The sequence below is a fragment of the Calonectris borealis genome, chromosome 2, assembly GCF_964195595.1.
Source record: "Calonectris borealis chromosome 2, bCalBor7.hap1.2, whole genome shotgun sequence".
In the NCBI taxonomy this organism is placed as follows: Eukaryota; Metazoa; Chordata; class Aves; order Procellariiformes; family Procellariidae; genus Calonectris; species Calonectris borealis.
Genome location: NC_134313.1, coordinates 158873340 through 158887613, shown reverse-complemented (window position 1 = coordinate 158887613; position 14274 = coordinate 158873340).

The window sequence follows — 14274 nt, the reverse complement described above, 5'->3', positions numbered from 1 at the left end:
TTATAAAATAACACCAGCTCTCTTTCAGTTACGTGCTTATGTCTATTAATGGCCAATGCACTTGATAGTCTTACCACCCCACAGAAATTATGGCTGTTCCTGAATGCCCCGGTAATGATCGTTAGTGGCATTTCATGCTCCTTTTTGTTGAGCAAAGCAGCTTAGGACTTTTCCCATCTCCATGGGCCTGGCTGTGGAGGTTGTTATGTTTATTACCTTCAAGCTGAAGTATTTCAGACTATTCTAAAGGCAATAACTTCACACACTTTGACTTACAGCCTGCGAAGAAATGCACATCACACCAATGCACAGCCACCTACTCAGGCCTAGGGGAATCAGAAAGGTAGGAAGGTTTAAGGTGTGAGCCCTGATGTGACAGACTCTTCCCTATGCTGTCTGGGGAGCTGTGACTGCTCTCGTGACCCATCGCAACTGCTCATCCCAGACAGTACATCAAAACCTATATTCCTGTTCTTGTGAGATAGACAGGTCTCTCTCAGCACTGGAGGTACCCAAGCAAGGAGTCCAAGCTTTGCAGGATTTGTGACAATTCACTTCACTCAGGTTCTCTCAAAAGAGGAGAGCTGAAGGGCAGTGCAAAATAGTTTATTAACTGGAAGACTGATCGTGACTATGAGAGTATGATGGGGGAAGAGAGTGTGAAACTGGATGCCAGGTTGCACACCTTAATTATACACTACCATTTAAATTTCCATGCCTAAGCAATATAGTGTAGAGTTAGTAATCAACAGAAATGGAGAAAAATGAAAATGACTGAAAAAAAAAAGCAGCCCACCCTTATTTCAGCTAAGCACTTCAGATAAGCAACTTCAGGAACAAGTCTTTGGAAAAGTTATCCAAATCTGAATACTAAGCCCATGACTATTATGGGTGGCCAGTACTTTTTCTGTACAAACATATTAGATGAAATAGAATAAATATGAAATCCATTTTTTCTTTATCCCTCTGTTTTTTGAAATTTGGAGTAACTTGATTTTCAATGACATATTACAAAAATTGCAGGTGAAAAATAATAATAAAAAAGCTACATTGAACTTACAGAAATGCAAATATATAGAATGAGGTTGAGCACCTAAGATGTACCAGGGATGCTCCATGAGAGTGTTGCAGCACTTGCAGGGAGTGCTCCTCCTAGAGCAAAAGGATCCTGCTGAGCAGCACAGCAAGTGGGAGAAGAAAGCTCCAGTCTCTGCATTTCCCAGAATATGCACAAACCGTTGAAGAAGAGGCCATCTGGCTGCCGTATTCCCCAGCTTCCAGCTGTGCTGTCCCTTCCCTAAGGAGTTCTGGATATTGGGAGCAGCAGGCCATGGTAGAGCCCTTTGTCCTTTGCTGCTTGGGAGCAGACATGCCCGATACGCTCCTGAGAGGGGAAAGGGATGTAGTAGCCTATTTTTCTCCCATCCTCCCCACGCCACTTCTGCTTGCTTTTGCTCCCTCCTGACTGAATAGGTGGAAAAAAACCCCAAGGCCCTTAGAATTTGGAAGGTAAAAGATGCTCAAGGGCGTTAAAGCAGGACATGAATGCAATCATGTGGCTGTGCAGGTGAGACTCCAGAGCCTTCTGCCGCAAAATGCCTGCACTAATCCACTCTTGCCCTACTTACAAGGAGCTGTCAGTGTGGCTATTTGCAGCAAAAGCCACTTTAGCTTTGGGGCCAAACATCACAGAGTGGTGATGAAGCAATGAGGATATGGATCCATTTTCAGTGTAGCAAGTTTGCCAGAAAAATGCCTTACTGCATGCAGGTCCTCCTGTCTGCTTTGCATATTCTTGCACATGAAGTAGCCCAGGTTGGCTAACACTGTGGTGTTGGACAGCAGGAGGTTAATGCTAAAAGGATTTTGCCCCTTCATTAAACTGCAACAGAACCGAAGGAATTTGGGATACAGTACTCTTTCTGCTATGGGAAAGCCACAGCAGCCAAGTTTCATCTCCCACGGGAGAAGCTCTCCCTCTTCCCCTCATTTCTTCCAGGCCCCACATCTACTCTGATGGGGGTTCGTTGTGCAACATGCCAGCAGTAAGCAACGTCCAAACTCCCTGATGAGCGTGAGGTAAACATTTCAAAGCTGCTCAGACAATAGTCTCTTTAATGGGGAAAATGCCTAGATGCCAAAGACTGCAAATCATTGTAATTAGTAAGTCTGCATATGCCACACAAACCAGTGGCAGTCACTGGGGACGAAACAAAACTTTCTGAAAGATGTTTGTATGGGCATGTTAAAACATAACTCAGCAGCTCTGACTCTTGAGGGGAGTAGAGATGAGGCTCATCACCAAAAAGAGTTTTCATTTTAATAGTGTTTCCTGTGTTTGTAATAAACTAAACCAAAACGTGGAATGAAACTGTCTCCAAAGCAGGGATGTCTGAAACCTCATTCTGCCTTTAGATGTTTCAGTCCTGGCCCAGACTGGTCATAGTCGGTTTGTTCATAGGGGATTAACTTGTTCACAGAACTTCTGTAAGGCCTCCACTGACCAGCTTTCTTTCTGTGCCCCAGTATCCCAATATGCAGAAAGGTAATCAAACACACTCTTTCTTTAAGCACTTGAAAATGCATCAAGGTACAACAGCTAATGAGTATTATTTAATTATTAAATATTCTTTCTCTGATATTGAAATACTGAAAAGTCATTTTTGTCTCTCTACATCCTTTGAATAAACCATTTGAAACGATGAATCTGCTGGAGGAAAGTTCCCTGTGCTGCAGCATGGCTGTTCAGAGCAAGGAGCTGCAGCCCTGTTTGCCCAGTGCACATCCCGGCACCAACCGAGGGCAGCGGCACAGACCAGCGCTGCCTGGCTCCGGCAGCACCCATGGGCAGAGGAGAGGGGCACCTGATCAGCCCTTGGTGGGGCAGGGGTACGGCGTCACCAGTGGGTCCTCAGCCCACCTCTTTGGGTGGATGGCTGCAAGGAATTCCCAAGGGATGGAACCACAGCATCACCCTCAGCACGCAGTTGCCTCAGGCTGAGAAACCTGGCACCTGAGAAGAGAATTGTCCAAAACAGTGACCAGGCTTAAAAATGAAGACCGTCATTTCTCTGTGCTGACAGCTTTTTCTTCAGTAAAATACAGATGCAAATACTTACCGCAGGGGATTAAGGAAATCTAAAATGACCAAGGGCTGCTAGCATACAATATACTTTTCACCCTAATCTTTTCAGTTTGGAAATCTTCCAAAAATTAAATGATGAATAAATTCTCCCCCTAGCAGCCATGTGGTTTACAAATACTTGCAAAGTTTTTGATGAAAGACTCTACCATCTTCTAAAATGAAAGCTGCTAGCCTATGTCATGAGAAACCTTAACTAACTTCTCTGGGACTCTAAAAATGTTTTATAGAGTAATCATGCAGTAACTGCATTGTAGAGAAATAGGACAGTACTGAAAAATACTACAGCATAGTTATTGTGCGGCATTATTTCAGTAATGCAATGTGTTAGAGTTTAAAGAAGTTATTATAGAAGTATAATTTGGCTAAAGTTTACGTTTGCAGACATGTATATGTTTAGTATTACAGCCTTTTCCTTTAGACCTCCAGCACCAGCAACTGAGCTTGTTAGTGACAGTGGCTGAGGCGGAGGTAAATAATAGTCAATATAAGAGAAGTGTATTAAATTGCATTAACCTCTGGTTAGATTCCCTAGGAGATTCATCAGGTTTCAGTGATATCCTATTACTTTACAAAAGGTGTTTCATTGCAATTTTCTGTCACCTTATTTTTAAACATATTTTTCAAAAGGCATTCTGATTTAGGTGATACATAATCACTGCAAAGCCAAAAGCAACACTTCAGGATGTAAATGCAGAAAAATGCATGAAAATAAAGGAGCACCTCTGTATTTACATATGCTTTCCAACACTTGGCCAGCAGTAACAGTCAACCACAACTTTCTAAGATATGTAAGACCCTACAGCCTATACTGAGCACCCTACAACAGACAGTCAGAATGAGGCCGTTCAGAAAATAAAGCAAATAATCTATATTTTTTGAATGAACTAACCTATAAACTCTATAATGAAGATCATAAATTAAAAATTATTTGTCCCTGTACATTCTTATAATAAACCATCTGATACAATGATTTGCCTGGGGAAGGTTGTCTGTGTTGCACAGCATGGCCAGTCAGAAGTCAGAAACAGAAAGGATACATATTGCCGGTAGAGAAAAACAAATAACATAAAGGCTACCTAGTACTATTAGACAATTTTGTGCATTTTATTTCCCATATGATAGATAATTGATACAGAACGGTTTAAATCTATCTTGAAGTTCTGGGTAGTGTTTCTCTTGATTGCCACACTCAGCAGCTGGTGGGTCCCTTTTGGTTTCACGCTAGGAAGGTTCTGAATTATGACATGTTGCTAAATGTAGATGGGCATCACTTAGCTGAAGACTCCTCGTGTAGATGTCCTTACTGTACTAGAATATCATCATGGAATTAGTGCAGGGTTTGAACATCCTCGGTCTGAAGTCAGGCCTTAACTGACATTGAAGGGCATGACCTTAGGTAAGTCACCTAAATATCTACAGCAAGCCATATTGCTCCCTGTAATTTTTGTTTCATTGGTTTGTTGGTAAACTATTGAGGTAAATGCTGTCTTGTGCTTGTGTCTAGGTGCAGCTCCTACAAGTATGGACCCCAACTCTTGCTTGAGATGTCTACATGATATTGTAATGTGAATAAGGAAATGTCAAGGAGATATGACTGCAATCACAGACCTAAATAAATATCCACCAGCACCACTGAGAAAACAGTAGCAGTTCCTGAATCAAAAAATAAACTTCTTGAATTATCTGGAGTAAAGGGAAGGTATAATCCAATGCAGTCAATACTATTACAGGTTTATTCTCTACCTCCCACACCAATTTCCCCTTAATTTTATTTCTCCTGTACTACAGCTGATTTTCCCTCATCCAAATCTTCATCTCAGATAGGCATCAGGAAAGTGGAGGTGCTGAAGCATCTGTCTGTGGAAAAGAGAGACACTTAGAGGTGCTTCGATGTAGGTCTTTTACAACAACTGAGCCACTCAAGGAGAATGACGTTTACCCCACCTAGGGTCCACAGACAAGTCAGGGAAACTCAAGCAGCATCAGAGAAAGACAGATGACAGATCCAAAACATGCATCAAGAGAAGCGGAGGCATCAAGAGGCACAGAGACAACAGTAATTAGTCTGTGTGTCTCCCTTACTCCAGAAGCCCCAAAGAACAACCTGGTATCTCTGGATGATTCAGCAGACCAAAATCTCTGTCCAAAGTCAACATACAGATGGAAGTCGAAGATGTTATTTTAAGACCCCAGGTAAATCTGTTGAAGCCCAACGTGACCATCTCAGTGGTGAATCCTGAACCCTCCCTTCATATAAGAAATAGATAAACTCATTGTACTTCATAATTCCCTAGCAACACAGTGGCTCTGCCAGGTACTGTGTTAATTAGTAGTAGCTATGGAGTCCTTCAGTTTGAGGTTTTTGCCTCTGCCCTCTGTCCAAAACCTTCTTCCCTTAGTTTTTCTCACTGAATCTACATTCAGGCATTACTTTCTATGTGTTATACCAGTTAAGATCAGTTTTACATCAGGATGACAATGACAGGCAGCCACTGAATCCTTAAAACACAAGTGCTGTATCAAATAAAACCTTAGCCAAACTGACATGATCTATTTTAAAATAATGAACTTCTCTTTACTGCCGGACAGTTTCTGAACAAAATTGGCAGATGTGAACTCTGACAAGCTTAGTGGTAGGGAAAAATTCAGTGGAAATACAGTTTTAAATCCGTTGTTTAATCACAAGGCTGACGACCTAAGTCTGGATTCAGCCCATCTGATTTTGACATTTAACTCAGGTGAAGACCTAGGTGAAGAGTCTTGGCACCCTGTGCTCCTTGGCACACAACTGGAGAAAGACAGGCCTCCAGAGAGTAGCACCAAGTTTATTTTGGAAACACCTTTTTCTTTTTCCACAAGTGAATTGAATATTGAGTGAATCTTGGGCAACATGGGATTTCTTAGCATTTCTTTTAATCTTAAAACTAGCCAGAATTGGTAAAAGTAGACTTTGTCTTAAAAATAGGTAAAATTTGATGGCTGTGGCTTGTTTCTCCCTAGATTTTATTAGAAACCAAATCCAGTGTGAAAAATGAAAGAGGGAAAAAGGAGAGGAAAGCTGAAATGACATCAGTGTAAAATACAGAATAATCTCCTGAATCCTGGGTTATAAAATATACATTTCCATTTATAGAATCAGTTTAATAAACATCCTCTTCAAATGCTCAAGGTTCCTGTTACATCTTTATCAAAGGGGAAAACAGTTAAGAAAATTCTACATCAGTGCTTGACTTAATTCTTTTCACTTTTTTTTTTCCAGCAAGAAGTATTAGGATAATATGTAAGATGCTTTATTTAGAATCTGAAAATTTATTTTATGCTTTTCTGTTGACAACCAGAAGCACTGGGTGGAAAAAAAATAGCAGAACAAAGAGCTCCCTAGAGATATTTCACGTTTGCTGACTCACTACATCATCACATATGACACTGAATTATTAGTTTCAGCAAATACTGAAATAGCACAAGAAAGCTTTCTTGCTCTTTTATCTTCACCATTGTTCTTGGATTTAAACAACTCACATAAAAACTTTTGGGTAAAACTACAAATATTGAAAAATCATAATTTAGAGTGGTGTTTATTGTACAGGATGCCTCCTTAATCATACTAAGGTAGGAGGCTGGGAGTATAGTTTCCTTGAACTCAGAGGACAATTTGGGTAGAAAACATGTTTCATGCTGATAGCCCGACCCAGAGCCCGTGAGGGCTTTAGGAAGTTTTAGCAGGATTCTTCCTCTCTCTTTCTTCATCTGCCTGAGTGACTCTGCTCATGCAGAGAGATTGAAATTGTGGCCTGATTTGTATCAGGATGAGCTCTGCTGTTGTCTGAGAAGCCCACACACAGTACAGCATATTTTTCAATCGTATCTTACTTTTGAGTTAGCTATTTTCAGACTCCTTTTAAAAATATTAGTAGCTATCAAAATTCAGGTTACCATCTGCAATATTATCTGTGTGGGGTCTCAAAACAGTACCACTGACATATGGATGACCTCTCCTCACCAACCCCTGTGCTCCACTGCTTGCATGGGCTTATTTGATTCCTTTGTCCTTGACCTTAGCTGTAAATTTTTAAAGCGACACTGTGTGGTTCTGTATTGCAGGAACAGTGAAAGGTAAGTGTCCGGGTTGTATTTTGACTTTCATGACCTTCTGACTGGGAATAGAAGTGTAATACTTCACAAAAAAAAAAATCCAAACAAAACAACAACTCCAGACTCAGCTGTACGTAGGAAGCTGATTGATAGTTTAATATCATCTGCTTTGATGCAATAATAAATACAATTATAATACTTTACATTATTGTAGACACTGAAAATTTCTGAAATGAGAATTGTTATGTATTAGTTAATGTTGAAACTGTGAAATGATTAACACTAAACTGAGGCATGCTTGGCTTTTTTCAGAATTAATTCTCAAGGGTAGCTATGCTAATCCTTGTTTTTAGGCTTGGCTACCTGACTTTCCTCCCCCTGAAGACAAATACAAAATTCTCCAATATCGACATTTTACTGGGATTAGATTGTTTTTCTACAAGCTGTGGCTTTCATATGCACTCTTGTCATTTCTTTAAAATGCTGTGTGTGACAGCAAGAGAAAAAGAGAAGGCCAAACACAAATGAAGTGAATGGATCAGTACGTTAACCAATGTCATAAACTGAAAGGAAGGGATAGAAAATGACCAGGAATATATATGTTACAATTTAAAATAATAATAATTAGGATGGATTTATTTTAAACTCACGTTACAATTTACTGTGCTCATCTCAGACACTTTCTTCTCTTTCTTTTCTTCCCATACCCATTGGAAGATTTAAACACCTTACTTGTTAGTAATAAGCATTGATTCAGCATCCCTCATGAAATGATGCATGATTTTACTCCATCACAGATAATTTCAGAAACATTTTGCTGCCTGCTTTTATCTGCACTCTACTTGTGGAGAGGATTTGAAAAGGTTTGTGTAGTTGCCTGCTCTGCAGTAATGTGAGGATTTTGTTATCCAGCTGAGCTACCACCGTTGGTTCAGATAGTTTGGATTCCTTCCTTCTGCAGCCAAAATCTCACAAAACCTCTCCCTGAAACACAAAGGTACAGGAGAGAAAGGGCAAATGAATCACCAAACCTTTCAAGAGGCTATTTATATTCCTCCTGGAACACGGCAATTAGTGCTTCTCTCAGCCCCATCTGATCACCTTGTTGTCCTCTGCTTGTGCACCCACTTAAACAGTTTTTAGACAGAGATCTTCAGCTCCTTCTGATATCAGATCCAGTCCTGCTTCCAGCCAAAGACAACAGACCTGTACTACTCACTTAAACACAAACGGAATTAAGTGTCGCATCAATTTGGTTCCAGCAAAATACCCGCATCTCAGTCAGGTTTGCACGTATACACACACAGGTTCAGAGCACAGCATCCCACGTTCAGGACATACTACCCCCCAGCTGTGGGATGTTTTCTTCCTTGCATGTGCCAGCAGTGATTGCTGACAGACCAGCTTGCATTTGTGGGAGACACCCTCAAATTCACAGACTCACTTGTGCCCTTTGATAGTCTCTTTCATTACGGCAGGGAAATAGAAAACCTAGTGCAATACAGACAACACTAACATTCATCTAATACAATTTGCCCTTCTTCTTCCCTATGTCTCAGTCTTTCCTCAAGCCTCTGCACTAAAACACCCACCCAATAATTGTAGAGATTAATGCCAAGTAATCAACAGAGGGATTTGGGTATGGAGTTCCTTGTGACTATCTACGAGGCAATCATAGTGACTTGAGTTTACCAAGTATGGTGCTTGCTCCAGAGCAAGGACAGTCTCCCTGAGATCCTTATTATGGGGTTTCTCAGGGGGGTGTCAGGATCCTTGCCTGAGGCTGCCAGCTGCTGGGGGAGCCACCCAGAGCCCTCTGGGGTCCTCAAAAGGGACATCATTCCCTGGCAGGTGTATCAGTCCTGGCACAGTCCCTGGCAGGGGGAGCAGTCCCTCTAAGGGGTATCAATCCCTCTAAGAGCATCAGTACCTATAAGGGACACCAGTGCCCAAAAGGGTTATCTGTCCCTACAAGGGGTATCAGCCTTCAGCAGGGCTATCAGGCCTTGACAGGACTAACTGTCTCTATAAGGTGCATCAGTCCCTATAAGGGGTATGAGTCCATATAGGGGGTGTGAGTCCCTGGCAGGGGTATCAGTTCTGTAAGAGGTTTCAGTCCCCAGCGAGGGCATCAGCCCCTGCAAGGGGTATCAGCCCCTGCAAGGGGTATCAGCCTGTCTGAGGACAGTCACGAGTGATCCATGCAAATTGCAGCCTGAGTGCAATCAATAGATGTGACAAGCCGCCGGCGCTGGCAACCAGGGACATAATGAAGGTGTGACTGTGTAAACGGCTAACAGATAACAATGCTATAGGAAATTATAGGGCAGTGCTGTATTGAATAAGTGCAGTGCAAAATGAGCTGCGGCTCGCAGGTCATGCTTCCCCGCTGCTGAAGTGTCTCCTGCTCTTGTCCTTTGTAATTGTAAGTGGCAGCAGTGGCGGCTGAATGCGATGAGGGCATGTATCCAACCCTCATTTGTTCTGCATTACAATGCAGCCCTCGCCGCCAGCAGCTGATCCGGAGTGTCAGTGCCCACCTCCCAAGTGGACCAAGAAACCAGTGAAAACTCCATTTACTAAAGAATTAGGAAGGCTGTCACTAAAACAAGGCTGTCCTTGAAACCATGCTGAATATCTGAGCTGGTCCAGTAAGAAATAGGGTGAAACCTCTCTGTTTTGTTTTTAAAAAAACATGCTTTCCCCTCAAAGAAACACAGCAGCCTAAAGCCTTTTCTTTCAGAAAGCAAAAGATCATATGTAAAAAGCACAAAACCCTCTAATTTTATTATTTTTAGGTTTAAATAAATATTTATAATATATGAAATAATTTTTTAAGAACTTGGAACAGAAGAAGCTTTTGTCTACACACAGTTTTAATACAGCACGTTCTCCAGATGCTACTGTTCCTCTTACCCACTCATTAATATTCAAAGGGAGAAAGAATGGCTAAAAAGTGTTCATTGATTTTTAATTTCATTTCCAAGTCTGGCGATATGAAGTCCTTCTCTGCAATTTTGTTCTGACATTTGGATCAAACTCAGTGGTTGTTTTCTGAAACCTCAGGTCTTCAAGACTCTTGGGTCTGATTCCCATTTAAAGGTTTACAGATTAAGTTTAACATTTGAACCTAATCAAAGACAAGGAGGTAACTCAAAGTGCTCTGCAGAGTTCACAGATATTTCACCATCACTGATCGATACTTTCTGATATTTATGATCACTCCATACATCCCTTCCCCCCACTTCATAATACCAGGCAATTTTATTTATGGTTTTCTTCACCTTAGCCCTGGAATGTCCATTTTTCTGGTTAAAGTAAAACCTACACTAAACAAAATACTTGCTCAATTTCTTTACTAATGCACTGTAAACGTAGATCAGTATTTATTCTGTAACCTTGTTTTCAATCATTTAATGTGGCTGCTTGCTTTCACCATTACAAAGAACCAATTTGGTTCTTGCAAATGCATCTACGTACAAATGAAAATGAATTCAAGGCAAACAAATTCAAGCTCTTGAGTTTTTTTTTTCTTTTCAATGCAGTGAACAAACCTTGCCTTTTATCTTCTGGTTTCTTTGGCCAGACAGCTTTCAGCTGAATCAGGGTGGATGTATTCCCAAGCTCTGAGGAGTCCACACTAGGGTTTGCACCCTCCAATATTAAGCAAAATGCCACAAAAACTCAGTTTTGGCAGGTGCCCACATTTTCTAACACAGGAAGGTGCCCCAGAAATCAAACCTACAAGTGATGGTGGGTTTGGTATATGTGGAATTCACTGCTTTTATTTTTCCATTGTCACCTTGGTTATGTAGGAGAAGTCATTGAGGAAACAAATCCGTGGGTTGCCCATCTTCTGCAGAGGCAGCACTGAGAAAGACCATGCAGCCGTCCGCAAAGCCTCACCACTGGGTGGGAAGGAGACATTTCGGGAGCGCAGACTGGCTGCACTCCTCACACAAAGGGGCACACGGGACCGGATCTCCACTGGGAACAAAATCAAAGGCCTGCCGAAGCTAATCCTGGGCTTCATTATCTCTCCTGCACATCACTGTGCTTCCTGGTTAGCCCTGGACAGCTAACTGCACTGCAAAAGTGTGTAAAGAAAGATGCTATCATCCCCTATCTGTCTAAGCCAGAAATGGGCAATACCAGAAAAGCCTGTCTTGTCCAATTTCCAGTTCAGCTTTGCAGACTCAAGAAGTGCAGATAGTTTGGACATGCTTTAGATAAGGAGCTGAATATCTGGGCGTTCTCCTGAGCGCTGAACGCCACGCTTCATACAGTTTACTAAATTATGTCACTAAGTTTTTAACTTTCCTGGTAATAGACTTTTTTTGCTTCAGTGTTTCTTCTCTCTACCTCCCAGCAACACTGTTGGTAAGTGCACAGATATGTATGTACAACCACCAGTGTACGCACTCTAGTAGCATTACTACTAAAATGTGTATATTTGCTCAGTGCACTTGGGTTCTTCAGAAATAAATGTGTGAAGCCAAGAGCAAGCTGCTCACATGCTTACACAGCCCTGTGCCCACAGTGAGAGTTCACTTTTAAATGTATGATGAATAAACAGACCTTGCCTTCCTGTCTTTGCAGAAGAATCCCAAGTATGTGTGTAGTACAAATGCACTCAGATGCAAAGATGAAAGTGGGTATTTTGTTTCTTTCACGTACAGCCACAAAGGGAACCCAGCACCTTTGCAGAGCTGTAATTGCCAGCTGCCTGTTTTAGAGGCAGGAGAATAGATAGCTGGTTTGGCATTGGGCTAATCTTTTGGAAATGTAGGAAGGAGAAAAAAAGGACGGCTTACAGATTGCTTTGCTTCATAAACCTCTGTCCCATACTGTCCAAAAATAAATGTTCCTGCTCATTGTTACCTCTTTCCACACAACATATTTAGCCAACATTCAAGGGACTGGCTTTCTTTTCTTTTTTCTTTTCAGGGACATTCAGAAAATTTTCAGCTAGTTTTCCCCTTGCTTGCCTTTCTGGCTGGTTTCTCCCTTACTTACTGTTCCTGGCTGCTTCTAATGTGCCTCTGCTGAAGGATACCTTGCTTCTCCTCTTCTTTATCAAATGAAATTGAATTCCTTAGGCATAACTACATTTGCATCCCAGCTCGTTTGTGAGGTTTACTGGTGATTGTTCCTATTTGAAGCATGACTCTCTGCAACACGAATCCTTTCCTCCAGACAGGGAGGCCAGCCAGTGTAATACTGCTCTTCTATCCCATGAGTTGTAGGTCAGCATTTAATTTCTGAGGCAAATACTTACCATTCAAAATTCACTGTCTGCTAATATGTTTCACATTTCTCTTTCAAAATTCACAGTCAGGGACCAACTGACCAAGACTGGGGGTGGGGGAACCTCATAATTAAAGTGTTTTAACTGTCCCATCTTAAAAACTAAACACAACACTGACAGCATACTGAAGACATGGGAGGTTTGTTGCAAAGTAAAAACCAGGTGAGCTCAACCTTTGCGCAAGGGGAGGAGATGGGGGAGCGAAGGACACAGACAGCTGAACTCCAGCAAGTATTTTTCAGTAAACATTGCAAGGGCCTTTTGTCTCCATCACATTTTGCAGTTAGATAATTATCTCCTTTGTTATTTTGGTATAGAACCAGACTTTTGTATCAGCAAAGACAGAGCCTCAGTCACTCGCAGGTTTACAGAAAGTGAAGACGAAGGAAGCAGGGACAGGGTCGGGGATGGGGATGGGGGTAAGGACACAGATAGGGACAGGGATGGGGTAAGATAGGAGAAACAAACTGAGCTGAAGCAATGCCTAAATCCTGCCACACAGGCTCAGCACAAATAGTACTTTATTCCACCAACATCCACAATGCAACCAGTGAGGCAGCTTGCCAATTGAAGTGTATTTTTTGTGTGAATAAGCATAATAAAAATACTTCTCAAATCCTGAAAAGTCTTACAAGCAATTGTTTTCCACCTTGTTCACCTTGTTCTTATCCTTGCTGCCCTGAAGATGTGCATGTCTTCGCTGTGTAACGATGAACTGCTCGGGACCTTCAGTGTCCCAGCACAGAGGAAATTCCCAAATGCTGTGCAGGAAAATCTTTCAAAGGTTTGGATTTCTGGGATTCAAACACATCCCAGTTTTACCTTTTTCATGAAGATCATGATGGATGCTCAAGCTCAGTGTCAAATTATTTTCTTGTGAAATAGCTGTTTTCTCACAGACAGCTTCTTGACTGAAAAATGGCTTTTCTTTGCCCTGATCTTCATGAACCTGAGCTGACAGCATACTCAAAATAGTGTATTCAGCAACAGGCAGCAGAAGTGGGAAGCAAAGATTTGTATGGTTCACGATTTGTTTTGTACACTTAAAGTAATCACAAAGAGTCTTTTGTTGCTGTTTATTTCAACATCATACATTTTTATGTGCACAGCCTAGAAATATACCAAAAAGAATGATTTTATTAAACTGAATTACAAAAATATGTGCTTTCTTCTTATATGCCAGTTCTTCTTTCTGGTCGAAAAATCTGATTTCCCCCTTCGATACGGAGTACTGCCTCATGCCATATGTGTCTCTTTCACTTATACTTTTTCAATCAAAATGTTCAGGGATGACAGACAGAAGACTCATGCTCTAGGACCGAAGCTAAATGTTAACTACCAGCTGCTTACAACGTGAGGAGCTTAGAAGCTGCAACTGCTGACCTTGCCACTAGCTCCTCCATAGTGCCAAAGAGGAGCATTTACCATGCTGATGCATTTTATTTCCATGTCAGATTATGTACTCGCTTTATACAAATCACATGCTGACACAAAATGTCTATGAGTCAGTCGTCTTCCTTCATATATTACTCATGTAAGATCTGTAACAAAATCCTCTATTTTCTGCATGTGGCAAAGCCTTGTTAAATTAATCACACTGCAAATTGGAAGGAAGAATTACACCATTTCTCTTTAGAAAAATTAAAACTTTTGACATTTAAATAGTATATTTACCAAAGCACTTTGAGTAATACTGTAATCTATTTTCTGTCTATTAAAAAACATGTTA